Source organism: Cucurbita pepo, chromosome LG06, assembly GCF_002806865.2.
Source record: "Cucurbita pepo subsp. pepo cultivar mu-cu-16 chromosome LG06, ASM280686v2, whole genome shotgun sequence".
NCBI lineage: Eukaryota > Viridiplantae > Streptophyta > Magnoliopsida > Cucurbitales > Cucurbitaceae > Cucurbita > Cucurbita pepo.
Genome location: NC_036643.1, coordinates 7,911,585 through 7,925,807, shown reverse-complemented (window position 1 = coordinate 7,925,807; position 14,223 = coordinate 7,911,585). Strand labels below are relative to the sequence as shown.

At 37.5% G+C, this 14,223-nt stretch overlaps 1 non-coding gene across 1 annotated transcript; it reads right to left on the bottom strand.

The window, feature by feature from the left end:
* Positions 1–3,801: 3,801 nt before the first annotated feature.
* Positions 3,802–3,883, bottom strand: TRNAS-GCU. Its single transcript has one exon. It is a non-coding gene; the product is annotated as a tRNA-Ser (tRNA).
* Positions 3,884–14,223: the final 10,340 nt, after the last annotated feature.

The following is a 14,223-nucleotide window of genomic DNA, read 5'->3' as shown; positions in this document are numbered from 1 at the left end:
GAGTGCGCAACGCCCGGTCGGGTCCTCAGCCACTGGTCGACCGACTACTGTAGCACCGACTGCTCCCCTCGCAATGGCTGGTACGACCGTCTCCTGAACTGTGGATCCTGCACCTACTTCTCATCCGAATGGTACTTGATTGAAGAACAATATCAAACAATCGAAGGTGCATATAGATGGAACAATAACATATTCTGTGGTTCGGTCTTCTGTCCCTAAACCTACTTCACATATTACTGCTATGGAGCATCCCCTCTAGCGTTAGGCAATGAATGATGAATTTCAAGCACTTCTCAAAAATAAGACATGGCACTTAGTTCCTCTTCGTACTAGTCTTAACGTTATTGATTGCAAATGAATTTTCAAACTCAAGCAAAAACTAGATGGCTCTATTGATCGCTACAAAGCATGTCTGGTTGCTAAAGGGTTTAAACAGCAGTATGACATTGATTATGAATATATCTTCAGTCCAGTTGTTAAGCTCACTACCATTCGACTCTTATTATCTTTTGTTGTTTCTCGTGGTTGGGCTATTAAAGAGATTGATATTCAGAATGTTTTTCTTCATGGCCTTCTATTTCTCGTGGTTGGGCTATTTGGCAGATTGATATTCAGAATGCTTTTCTTCCTGGACTTCCTACTGAAGATGTTTATATGAAGCAGCCCCCTAGATTTGTGGATTCTCAACATCCTAGTTATCTCTGCAAGCTGGATAAGTCGCTTCATGGCCTCAAACAAGCTCTGTGTGTCTTGTTTTCTCGTCTTAGTTCCAAACTATTACAACTGAATTTTACACTTCCAAAGGCCGATGTCTCTCTTTTCATTTTTAACAAGACAGACATTCGAATGTATATCCTCATCTATATTGATGACATTATTATCATCAGCTCATCTTCTATGGCTACTATTAAACTTCTTACACAGCTTTGGGAAGATTTTGCCGTCAAAGATCTTGGAACTTTGAGTTATTTCCTTGGGATTGAGGTTCGCCATACTTCCAATGGACTTGTTCTAACACAACATAAATACATTCAAGATTTATTTCCCAGAATCAATATGCTCACCTCCAAAGGTGTGCCCACGCCTATGCTTCCTAGTGAGAAGTTGTTATTGGATGGTGGTGAAAATCTCTCATCTAAGGATACTACTCGCTATCGGAGTGTCGTTGGTGCTCTCCAATATTTTTCTCTTACACGTCCTGATATCTCCTTCATTGTCAACAGAGTGTGCTAGTTCATGTCTTCCTCGACTTCTGTACATTGGGCATTGGTCAAACGAATTCTCTGTTATCTACATAATACTATTGATATGGGCTTGTGTTTTACAACGTTCAGCACTGATTTGTTTAGTGTCTTCTCGGATGCTGATTGGGATGGGAATCCTAATGACCGTCAAAGCACTGGAGGCTTATCTCCTGGAGTTCAAGGAAACAATCAACAGTTTCTTGTTCTAGTGGGAGGTCGAATACAAGGCAATTGCTGATGCCACTGTCGAATTAATCTGGATCCAAGTCCTCTTGTATGAGCTCGAGATTTCGCAAGTGCAAGTGCCTTGTTGAATACAACTCTCTGTGGGAAACACTCGCACACTTTATTAAGAACAATGGAGAAGAGATTTACAAGAACCTCGGTAGAAACTACTCCTTTGTATTGCTTGTAATTTCTTGGGATAATGAACTAAGTAGGATGGAGGGGTATTTATAGTAGAGGTTAGTCAATCTATTCCTAAAATTTCTCCACCTTTCTCTTAAAATACCTAAATCATCTTCCTAAATTTATTCATAAAATCCCTAAATCATTTTCCTAAATTTATTTTTAAAATCCTCAATCATAAATATAATTACTCATACCATGGTTGGGCTTGACCCTATTGGCTAGTGATGACATTTTAACACTCCCCCTCAACACTAGTCCTCATTCGTTGTACGATGTTGAGCTGACAGCGAAAACTCACATGTTTGTCAGTATTCAACCTTTTTGTAAACAAGTCTACCACTTGATCATCTATCTTGATCTGCTGCATCTCAATTTCATCCTTCAAGAATTTCTCTCTAATGAAATGGTAATATACCTCCACATGCTTTGTTCTAGCATGAAACACCGAATTTTCTGCTAGGCGAATCGCAGATTGATTGTTGCAATGAAGTGGTATTGGATACTCAATTTCTGATGCCAATCTTCCATCAAGAGTTTCAGCAATATACTTTCCTGAGCTGCTCCAGTCGCTGCTTTGCACTCTGTTTCTTCGATACTTGACCTTTGAGTATCGTGATACCGTTTGACGTATCTCAAGGTCCGTCGGGCCGCATCCAAATGAGGCTTCTTTATACTTCACATATACTAACTAATGACTCCAGCTTCATTTTCGAATCCATTTGGTTGGTTCATGTAGATCTCCTGGTCCAACTCTCCATGCAAGACAATATTCTTCATATCCATATGCCAAAATTTCCAATCTTTATTAACAAGTGCTGGAGGAACCTGTACGATAGTGATCTTCGCCACTAGACTAAACATTTCATCATAGTCTAGTCCATATTGTTGACAAAACCCTCGAGCTACAGGTTGAGTCTTGTATCTTTCGATTGATCCATCCGAGAGACATAGTATTTCGTAAGCCCACTTGCAAGAGATGAGTTTGGTATCTCTTGGTCTTGGCACTGATTCCCAAGTTTGATTTAGTTCCAGGGCTATAATTTCTTCCTCCATCCCTTTCTGCCAAGCTGAGTTTTGTGATGTTTCTTCATATGTCTCCGGCTCATTAACTTCGTCTTCTACTGCGTTGGCATACTCTGAATTTGGCTTTAAGATTATTTCTGAATGTCTGAGTTGTTGGTGTCATTTCATTTTCATTAGGTTCGCTTGATTGAGTCACTTCTTGCTCGCCAACACTAGTGTCACTTGAATCTTCAGGCACATCAGCACTGAATCTTCAGGCACATCAACCTAAATCATTTTCTTAAATTTATTCCAAAAATTCCTAAATCATTTTCCTAAATGTATTTCTAAAATCCTAAATCATAAATATAATTACTCATAGAATGGTTGGGCTTAACCCTATTGGGACTAGTGATGACATTTTAACACGCCTAGCCTATGATGTGACAACATTAGTGCCACCTATTTGTCCGCCAATCGAATCTTTCATCAACGAACAAAGCATGTTGAGGTTGATTATCACTTCATTCGTGAACGAGTATCGACTCATCAGCTTGATGTGCGGCTCATATTTTCCAAGGATCAGCTCGTCGATATCATGAAAAAGCCACTGTTAGGTCCTTCTTTTAGCAGTTTTCGGTGCAATCTGAACTTAATAGTACATCGTCTAGATTGAGGAGGGAGTTAAACGTAGAAGGTTATATCTATACATAATAGGATAATCTTCTATTCCTTGTCTTCTATTCTTGGAGTTGCTTCTCCTGATTTCCTGGTCTTCTATTCTTGGAGATGCGTCTCCTCATTTCCTAGTTTCTTACCGTGGATCAAGGTCCACAAATGTAATCTTTATTGTACACATCTCCTACATATACGTGAGGTCGTGACCCATAATGGAAGGAAAGGGTTTGAAACAGTAAAATAGGGTCCAAGACAGGTAATCCAAGTTGAATAATCTGAGAGGAACCATCGAGCATACACGAACCGACTACAAGGGAAAGCAGCTCAGCTAAGTTGCACGCGAGTCGGATCCTGGAGGCGTCTCAGTGTCACAATCGCATAAGTCAAGACTCACAAAGAAGTTCATCAAACACGTTTGTTAAAGAATTTTCCATTACTGTTTTTAACCCTTTTAAAAATAAAAAACCGTTGCCTAAGAGATTCGAACTCTCGCGGGGAAATCCCATGTACTTAGCAGGCACACGCCTTAACCACTCGACCAAAGCAACAACTTTTGATGGATAATTTAATGGCAGAAGTGTGCAGGAGTTGTGCAGTTGCAAAGGCTGTTAGATCTATATCATTGTTCGTGTTTTGTATTTTAATATCATTTTAGAATACTGTATTTAGTTGTAAATATTTGTATAACTTTCATGGACACATATGGTACATTTCAAACACTTAATATAAATTTATATTTCTAATATTTTAAATTTTTAAGTCATCTATTTTAAAAAGGAATAATTGTATCCTCATTTTACCCTCAAGTCTATGTTGTAATTCGTGATTCGAAGTCTCGAAAAATGGGTTCTTACACAACGAGAGAGTGAGGCTCTATTGTTCAAGTTTCGGAATCAACATTTATAAGAGAAGTCATCAGTCGAAATTCATGCAATTAAATTCATGATTTAGGTCGTTATTGACACAATTTCTTTATTGAAAACTCTATTGATTCTTGTTCATTCAGGCCACTAATAATGATCTCTTTTCTTTCTCTAAATTTGTAATGGTCCAAGCTTACCCCGGTAGATATTGTCTTCTTTGGGCTTTCCCTTTCGAAGTTTCTCTCAACGATTTTAAAACGCATCTGCTAGAGAGAGGTTTCGACACTCTTATAAAGCATGTTTCGTTCTCCTCCTCAATCAATGTGGGATCTCGCTACCCTCGTAAAGCTTCACCAAAGGAGAAGTACAAAGGCCTAAGTTAATGAGTAGAGAAGAAATAGTTCAAAAGCAACTAAGTTCCAAGCTTACCCCGGTAGATATTGTCTTCTTTGGGCTTTCCCTTTCGAAGTTTCTCTCAACGATTTTAAAACGCATCTGCTAGAGAGAGGTTTCGACACTCTTATAAAGCATGTTTCGTTCTCCTCCTCAATCAATGTGGGATCTCGCTACCCTTGTAAAGCTTCACCAAAGGAGAAGTACAAAGGCCTAAGTTAATGAGTAGAGAAGAAATAGTTCAAAAGCAACTAAGTTCAGGTCTAGCCCAATCTCAACTCAAGTTTAGCCTAGTAGCCCAAAGCCCAAACATTCAAGCTTAGCAACCTAGCCCTGATGCTCAGCTCAACCCAAAGCAAAGGCGTGAGGTCCACTTGTGCGCGACAAGGTCCAACGAGGTTCAGTGCCTTTAGCACAATTCAACTCTGGTTCATGTCTAATACAACTTTTCCAGCTTTGGTTCAGGCTTGTTTAAAGCTGGTTCATCCTGGTTTAGTGTGTTTTGGTTCAAGTTTATTATTAGTTTATGATCCTTTTTAGTGGATTCGGTAGATTTTCTTACCGTTTGTGGTTATAATATTTCACGTGTTTTGAAGGTTGTAGGTGAAATTGGACTTTGTTAGAGTTAATCTAAGCTACGCGAGCTAAGCGTTTAAAACATTTGGATTAAGCTCGTGGATGTAAGTGGATTTATTGTTGAATGCTTACTGGCTTGGGTTGGGTTAATGGTTTGATATATGAATAGCGAAAATGACATTTTAAATTATGAGCTATTAAAATGAATTTTTTTTGGATTGGTAACCCAACTCAACCGGAAAATTTTCACAACCCAACCCAACCCTCTATTTTCGGGTTGGGTTGTCGAGTTGTCAAATTTGATGAGTGTCTGTAGAGAGGTTAAGGTACCACTCTGGCAAACCTATTAATGTAAAAAAATTCTTAATATAATTTATATATTTTATTTAGCTTGGGCCAACCTGAAGGTCTTATCCACGTACCCGAAACTGAACCGATTCAGTTCGGGTTCAGAAAAATGAACCCAACCCTACTCGAAATGCTAATCCAACCCGAACTATACACCCAACCTAACCCTTATAGTTCGGGTTGGTTTGGTCCTAATTGTCGGATTGTCGGGTTGAATGTACACCCCTAGATGAAACCAATGTTGGCATGAACGAGAGTAACCTTCATTAGGTGTAGACCTTCACGCAAGATGAACCTTACTAGAGCCAAGGAAGATATTATTTAAGTGTTAACTTATTTTCGATCTTTTCCATTTGACTCGAGAGACGTTTATTGTTTTATTGAACTTATTGAATATTGCAATGAGTTATAGCTAAACCCTAGGAAAGGAGGATGTGATGTTAAGCTACTTTCATGTTATTAATGATAGTTGTATCTCTTAAAGATTATTCGTAATTAATGCGTAAAGATTGAGAAGTCTTATTAGTCAATAGAGATATCGAAACAATCGTGAGAAGAACATGACTCAAAGAAGCTTACCAACACACATTTTTAGGGCGTTAAGCAAGAGTTAGCTACCTCGGCACTCTTATAAGAGAATTGGCCAATATGAAACCCTATTTTGCTATTAATACGAATAAGTAGCTGAAGTTATATCCCCGTCCAATCTTCATAACGGTATAAATTTGTGCATAACGGCTAGTTCTGCATTAACATACTCTCAATACTATAGTTTATATTTCGTCATAGTTTATATCATCATTAAACAACCTCATGACCCATTATTGATGTCACCTATGTTTAACGTGTAGATCCCAATTAATAAAGGAAAAAATTCATCATAACTCTCTGCAAAATCAATAATTTACTCATTACTCGCTACATGTGATAGTGTATATTTGTACTTATTCCTGTGAACTCTTACACCATTTTCTAGATACATTTACAACCAATCATATACTGACACAGCATAAACCCATAGTCAAACGTCGGTGAGTATATTAGAGAGTTTGCCTAATGGGTCCACATGCATGTGCGTGGGCGTGTGAAGAAAAGTACTATCACACTCTATTTCATTCTAAACTCATTTTTTTTTTTTTTTTTTTACTGTAATGAACTTGGGGATAGTGATAACCTTATGATAGACACTGCCTACTCGTCCAAAGCTTTTCAATCTAACATTCCTTCCGATCTAAAAGTTTTTGGACTAAAATGAGACAAATTTTTAAAGGTTTATATATCAAAATAGGATTTAATTTATTGTGTAATTGTGAGATCTTATATCGATTAGAGAGGAGAACGAAAGCCAGCGAGAACGCTGGGCCCCGAAGGAAGGTGGGTTATGAGATCCCACGTCGATTGGAGGGGAGAACAAACATTCTTTATAAGGGTGTGGAAACATCACATTAACAGACACGATTTAAAAACCTTGAGAAAAAAAAATCGAAAAAAAAACAAAAAAAAAACAATATCTACTAGCCGTAGGCACTGAACTTGGATTGTTACAGTAGCCGTACTAATTCTTTTGCTATATATATATATGTCCTAGAAAGTTGGGTGCAAAACATCTCTCAATACATAAAAGTTTGGAGTAGGTTAAGGAAGGACTTGGCATTTGAATTTAACCAATAAAAATCCTCCATTTGTCCAATCAAGTGGGGAAATTTTGATATTTATCTTAATTTTTTAATTTTACTTTTTAATTAATAATTTGATGATTATCCATAAATCATCTTAATTAGCCCCTAATTCATTTTATTTATTGACCCAACTTGCTAGCTTTCCAAATATTTGGAAAGGTATTCAATTTACTCGTTTGGGCTATTTTTGTTAATGGTCTCTTTTTAGGGTTATTTTTATAAATTTAGCTTATAATCTGAGCTGTCTTTGAAAGCTAGACTTCCCATGAATTTAACGTCCATTTTAATTTTTTAGGATTATTTTTTCAAAAATATCTTTGTAGAGCTATTTTTTCAAATTACCCGTAACTCGTATGTAGTTTAAACTTTATATGGGTGTTACAAATAAATATTTCTGCTAGGAGCCGTATTATCGTTCTATCCGTTGAAAAAAATTGAAGACTTTTTTAAAAAAATAATAAAAAAAGGTATTAGCTTAAAAGTCAAATTACTTTGATTTGTTCATCCAAAAATTAAAAGGATGGTAGCTTCTAATATTGTTGATAAATAGTATTGATGATATTTATTATTATTATTATTATTTAATTTTGGAAAGAAATATATGATTTATGCCATATTGCAAGCACGATGAAAACAATATAATAAATGATGAAATGTAAGAATACCTAAGCTTATTCAAATCGTGCGGTGTCGATGTCATGATTCTAATACGATCATTACTAGCCTTAAGAAAAACTCAAGCCCCATTATATTTTCTCGTATGGCTTTGTGATTTCGTTAGACCTTGGGTGAGATTCTTCTTTGCTTACCGAACATAACTCATGGTCAACCTTAAAGATAACTTCAGTCCCAATATACTTTCTTGTGTAGCTTTACGGCTTTGTTAGATCTTCGGTGAGGTTCTTCTTCGTCTCACAAGCATAGCTCATGCACAAACTGAGCTTTGTTTGGCCATACACATCAGTTGTATATGTATTTTCATTCGGTTGCAACTCTAGTCGGAGTTGACTCTGTTTAGGCTTAGTCCTAATGCTCAACCTTACCTCTATACTAGGCCAAGGTTATTTGAATGCAATATTGCATCTCATCTTTTCATCCCGCACGCTTCTACGTCGATCCATAACTTCATTGAGATGTGGTTAGATCCTTCCTTGGATCAAAATGAACTTAAGACACCCAACGGGAGATTTATTGAGTGATTTGAGTACTTGAGACCAATCGGGGCGTTATAATGCTTATCGAGACATATTGATGCAAACAAGCTTATTGGAGCATTACAATACTTATCGGGACATATTGACTCAGTATAGTACTAATTGAACACTCTCAAGTCCAACTGATGCTTTAAAGGGTGTTATCTCGAGACTCAAGATGTCATTAACCTTCGTTGTTCACTCGAACATGTTTATCAAGAATCGACAATATGATTGAGACATATCAAACGTCCATCCATTTGAAAATTATTGAGGCATGAACCCTTTTGTGTCCATGTTAAGTTATTCTACATATCGTGCTAGAAAATTACCTTATATACCAACTTCAGACTCGAGGGCCAAGGCGCAATGTCATCACACTCGTGTCTTCTGGCAGTGTTCTTGAAAATCTATTCTTAAAGGAAGATCCAAGACACTCATCTTGCAACGACCACATACACCATGACATACGCATGTGCCATGGGATAGCTCACTTAGGCATAAGACTCAGGGGTGGTAGAGAGTTGACACCATGTCTCTCCTATAGTCAATTTTGAGGCATTTCGTTTTGACTAAAGTAGATGTCATTTTGTCAAATGCCCTCCAAATAACATTATTTATTTATTTATTATTATTATTTTTTGCTTTCATCTTTTATATAAATTGTCTTAACTCGAGAGATCCATGTTGAAACCACGCCCAAACACCAACTTTGAAGTTATGGCTCAAGGCCCTATCCAACCCTTTTTTCTTTAACATCTTTGACTTCATCATTGCCTTTAAGTCTTCTTGTTGTGTTGGAATGCGTCATCCTCTTTGGTTGGATCACGAAACTTGTCTTTCTCAACCCTCATGTGGCCCAATGGATGCCACCTACATGTTGCCTTCTTACTGACTGTACATGGGGTCACAACCTACTCTCTTCTTAGTATAATCATAACGTTGTCTCCCACTTAAACGGCTCATCGTCCTCACTGACTTTCTCCCTCACTTTATCTCAACATCATCCCGATGGCGATCTAAACTTTGGACTGGATGTTGACTGACCCGCTAGAAATAATCCTATTCTAAAATGAATATGAAAATTACAACTATCCCACTAACAAACATTCTCTCGGTTTTCAAGACTCACAACATAAGCACGATAAGTATCAATTGTCCAATGCTTATGGACTATCTCATCTTTGGACCTTCTCGTGTCTTTCTCTCAAATTGGCCCGAGACTCAACGGATAAACTACTAGAACCAACATTGGCATACTCTTGCATCAGCTAGGAAGAGCATGTCCCATACTGGCTAATTTAACCACAAACATGCATATTGACTGCATCGTACAAAATGATGCACTCCTCATGGTAAGGCTCGCAAGCCTACCATGGTTGAAATTTATTAGACATGTTGAGCTAGGTGGACTCACATAGAAATCCAAGTCGAGAATGGAGGGCATGCTAGACAAATCAAACGACAAAGGCTGACTCGTTGAGGGTTCGGCCCAAGCTTTTAAGGTCGACCCCTCAAGAGGATGGACAAAGACGAACATGGTCGACCTAAGGCTATAATACTGACCACGAGGTGAGCCAAGGGGTCAGCCAAAGCCCACGTGGGCTAACCCTATCGAGGGCCAAGGATATGAAGGCTGACATCTCAAGGGGTCAGCCATGGCACACTTGAGTTGACCCATTAGTAAGCCTAAGGCTATCGAGGTTGAGCCTTTATCGGGCCTGTCCAAGGTCTAATGGTCTAGTCTTTACTCAATATGTTTGAGGTGTATTTTGGAAACTAGGGTGTAGATTTAACCCGACAACCCAACCCAAACTATAAGGGTTGGGTTGGATTGGATTAGCTTTTCGAGTTGGTTTGGGTCCATTTTTCTGAACTCGAATTGATTCCGTTCGGTTTCGGGTTCATGGGACAAATCCCTCAGATTGACCCGAGCCAAATAAAAGTATATAAAATATACTAAGAAGTTTAAATTAACGATAGGTTTGCTAGAGTGGTACTTTGTTCTAATTTAAAACATTCACACTCAAATTGGATGCTTTATTAGTATTTATTTTTTTTATATTATTTTATTATTTTTTAAATTCAAATTAATATTAATAAATAAATAAATAAATAAATATATATATATAATTTGTCACCCACCTATCAAATATAAAATTAAAAGTTAAATGAGATTTATGCTTTAAAATTTTAAAACTTAAAAGAAAAAATGATAATGAGGTCATTTGTTGAGAATTCTTCGAAATATTTAGGTCACGCCGTGTTACATCATTTTCTAAGTAAAGGCAAGGCGCACATGTACGGAGGACGGCGGCATCGTGAACAGAGACTATAACACGTGCATAAGATAGACTCATATTTCCTAGTCTTAGGTTAGAATAAGGTTGTTTTGCATTTCCTCGTTTAAAATTATTTTGTATTTATTTTGTATTTTTTTAAAATTTATGTATTTCGTATTTAAAGAGACTGTGACTATGTTTTCTAGAAAAAAGTATGTTTTAATGTTCGACATTTATACTATAGATGAAGTTTTCTTTTAAGAGTTATTCTTCTGCATAAGAGATGAGCATAAAACGTTAGTAACGACTCATAGTATATAGAAATTTATGTGTGAATGTAGAATTTTATGTGATAAAAGGGCATAAAAGTAATTAGATTTCACATAACTTTTAAAGCTTAGCATTATTTAGGATTTGTTTATCAATAATAGGTATTTTTATAATCACATTTAAACGGACAATTAAACAATGATTATTAACCAATATAACTATTTGAAAAGCGATTAATTTTGTTAGCCAAACACATTAGATTTATTCATTATTACATACAAAGTTAATCAAAACATAATCTTAACTTTTGTTTCTTTCTTACTATTCTTTTATCTTTTGCTTTCTTTTCATAATTCATAGAAGGTGAATATGTTAAAACTCATAACCCTAATATATTCTCGATATCTTACGCCAATATTTATTATGATTACGTCATTTACCTCTCTTTGGTAATCCTTGATCAAACTTGCGTTCTCAGAGTGTCTTATTTGTAACGACCCAAATCCACCGCCAGTAGATATTGTCCTCTTTGGGCCTTCCTTTTCGGGCTTCCCCTCAAGGCTTTAAAAATGCGTATGTTAGGGGAAGGTTTCCACACCCTTATAAATGGTGGTTTGTTCTCCTCCCCGACCAATTTGGGACATCACAATCCACCCTCTTCGGGGCCCAACGTCCTCGCTGGCACTCGTTCCTTTCTCCAATCGATGTGGGACCACTACCAAATCCACCCCCTTTGGGGCTAGCGTTCTTACTGGCACACTGCCTTGTGTCTACCCCCTTCGGGGAACAATGAGAAGGCTGACAAATTGTTCGGTGTCTAGCTCTGATACCATTTGTAACAGCCCAAGCCCACTGCCACTAGATATTGTACTCTTTGGGCTTTTCCTTTTGGGCTTCCTCTCAAGACTTTAAAACACGTATGCTAAAGGAAAGTTTCCACACCATTGTAAATGGTATTTTGTTCTCCTCCTTCATTCAAAGAGAAATCTCATTCAAACCTCATCTCACCTCCAAATTAATCAAAAAAATATTTTTAATATATTAATTTAGTTTTTCAAATTAAAATGAGTAATAAACAAAATATTGAAAACATAGTTGAGAGTAACTGAAATGGTTAAAAATGGTATTCAAAATTACTTTGAAATAGGTTTTCATTGGTTAAAAAATGTGAGATCCACGTCCGTTGGGAGGAGAACAAAACACCTTCTCGAAAGGGTGTGGAAACTTTTCCACAGCAGAAGTGTTTTAAAAATTTTGAGAGAAATCCCAAAGAAGACAATATTTGTTAGTAGTGAGTCTAGGCCGTTACAAATGGTATCAGAGTCAGACACGGGGTGATATGCCAACAAGGAGGCCCTTCCCCGAAGGGGAGTAGACACGAGGTGGTGTGCCAGTAAGAGCCCTGGCCCCGAAGGGGGTGGATTGATGGGAAGAGTGGTAAACACAAGGCAGTGTGCCAGTTTTTCGAAGGGGATAGACACGAGGTGATGTGCCAGTTCGCTGAAGAGAGATAGACATGAGATGGTGTGCTAGTAAAGACTCTAAGCCCCGAACGGGGTGGATTGATGGGAAGTGTGAAGTGGGCAACTTAAGGTATGTAAAGAAGAATAGTGGGAAAAAAGGAAAACAAATATGGATATTTGGTGATGGCTATGGTTGGTGTTTTGCCTGCAACACTCACTTTCTCATCATTTACATTTCGATATTAAAATAAAAAATCAAATCTTTTCGGCCTTTCCTTGATTGAAAATCTCAACCTTTTTCATTATTCTACATCGAAATCCGTAAAATTTGTTATGTAAATTTGATATAGTAATGATATGCTTTTTTTATTCTCTATTTTATCCTTTTTTGTTGGGAGAGATGGTCAAGACTTCGTGAGTTTAAATTTCGTATGACCCTATTTTTCCATTAAAAACATAAAGTTGTCATTACATGCATGTTCCGACTACGGAGTGAAGAAAATCGTTTAAAACAATGTACTATAAAAATTGTAGTGCACTTACGCGTTCATAAATGCATTTGAAGCTAAAAAATAAAAAATAAAAATAAAAAAATAAAAATAAAAATAAATAAAAAAATAAAGCATAAGTACAACCTCTCTTGTCAAGTTTAAAAGAAAAACAAATGTCCTATCCTATTACAAGGGTTACAAATTTAAAGGTAGAAATTCAACTAACCTTATGTATGACTCTCATAGCTGACATCGTCATCCATACATAGCGTCTTACCTTTATTTGATAAAATAGTAAACAAGATTTGAGTATTTGAAAATAGTTGGGAAGTAGCCCCTATTGTTGGGTCAGAAAATGCAATCATATGCAATCATGATTAATAATGAGATTTATCTTTTGGTGACTGTTTCTTAAGTTTTATTTTCTCGTCCAATTATGATTGGATGTGTAGTATTTCTATATATACGATTCATTCATGCCCACATGAACCCATTAAGTGGGCTCGTGTATCCCCAAAACCTAATTACAAGCTAGCACAAGCTCATGTTGCTTGAAATCAATGGAAAGAAAGGAGTGTGTGTCGTGTTCAACGTAGAAGGTTATATCTAGACATAGTAGGAGAATCTTCTATTCTTGGAGTTGCGTCTCCTAATTTCGTGGTTTGTTACCGTGGATCAAGACTCATGCATGTAATCTTCATTGTACACATCTCCTATATATATGTGAGGTCATGACCCATAGAGGACACAACGTTGTTCAACCTAACATGGTATCAGAGCCAAGGTTTATTCATTAACAATGTCTACCATATCTTCTTCCTCCTCCCCGATCACCATCTCCAACACGATCTCATCTACCGTAGCGTGGACCTTTGCCCCAATCTCTCTCCACCATGTTGTCACAATCCGTCTCACCAAGAATTATTTCATCATATGGCGTGTCCAGCTCCTCCCCTACCTACGGAGTATGAAGCTTATAGGCTACCTCCATGGCACCATTGCTGCACCTATCAAGCTGGTCCCTTCCTCAACCGCTGTTGGTGCTGACCTGGTCTCTAATCCAGCCTATGATCGGTGGTATGATCGGGATGAACAAGTCCTTAACGGCCTTCTCTCCTCCATGTCTGAGGAGATTCTTCGCAATGTGGTTGCCGCTACTACATCCAAGGGGGCGGGGGATACCCTACAGCGGATGTTTTCGTCGTAACCTCGTGCTCGCACTGTTCAAATCCGTGTTGAACTTGCCACGTTCAAGAAAGGCGATTTGTCTACTGTAGATTATTTTTGCAAGATCAAAGGGTTGGCCACCGAGCTGGTCGCTGCCGGCTCT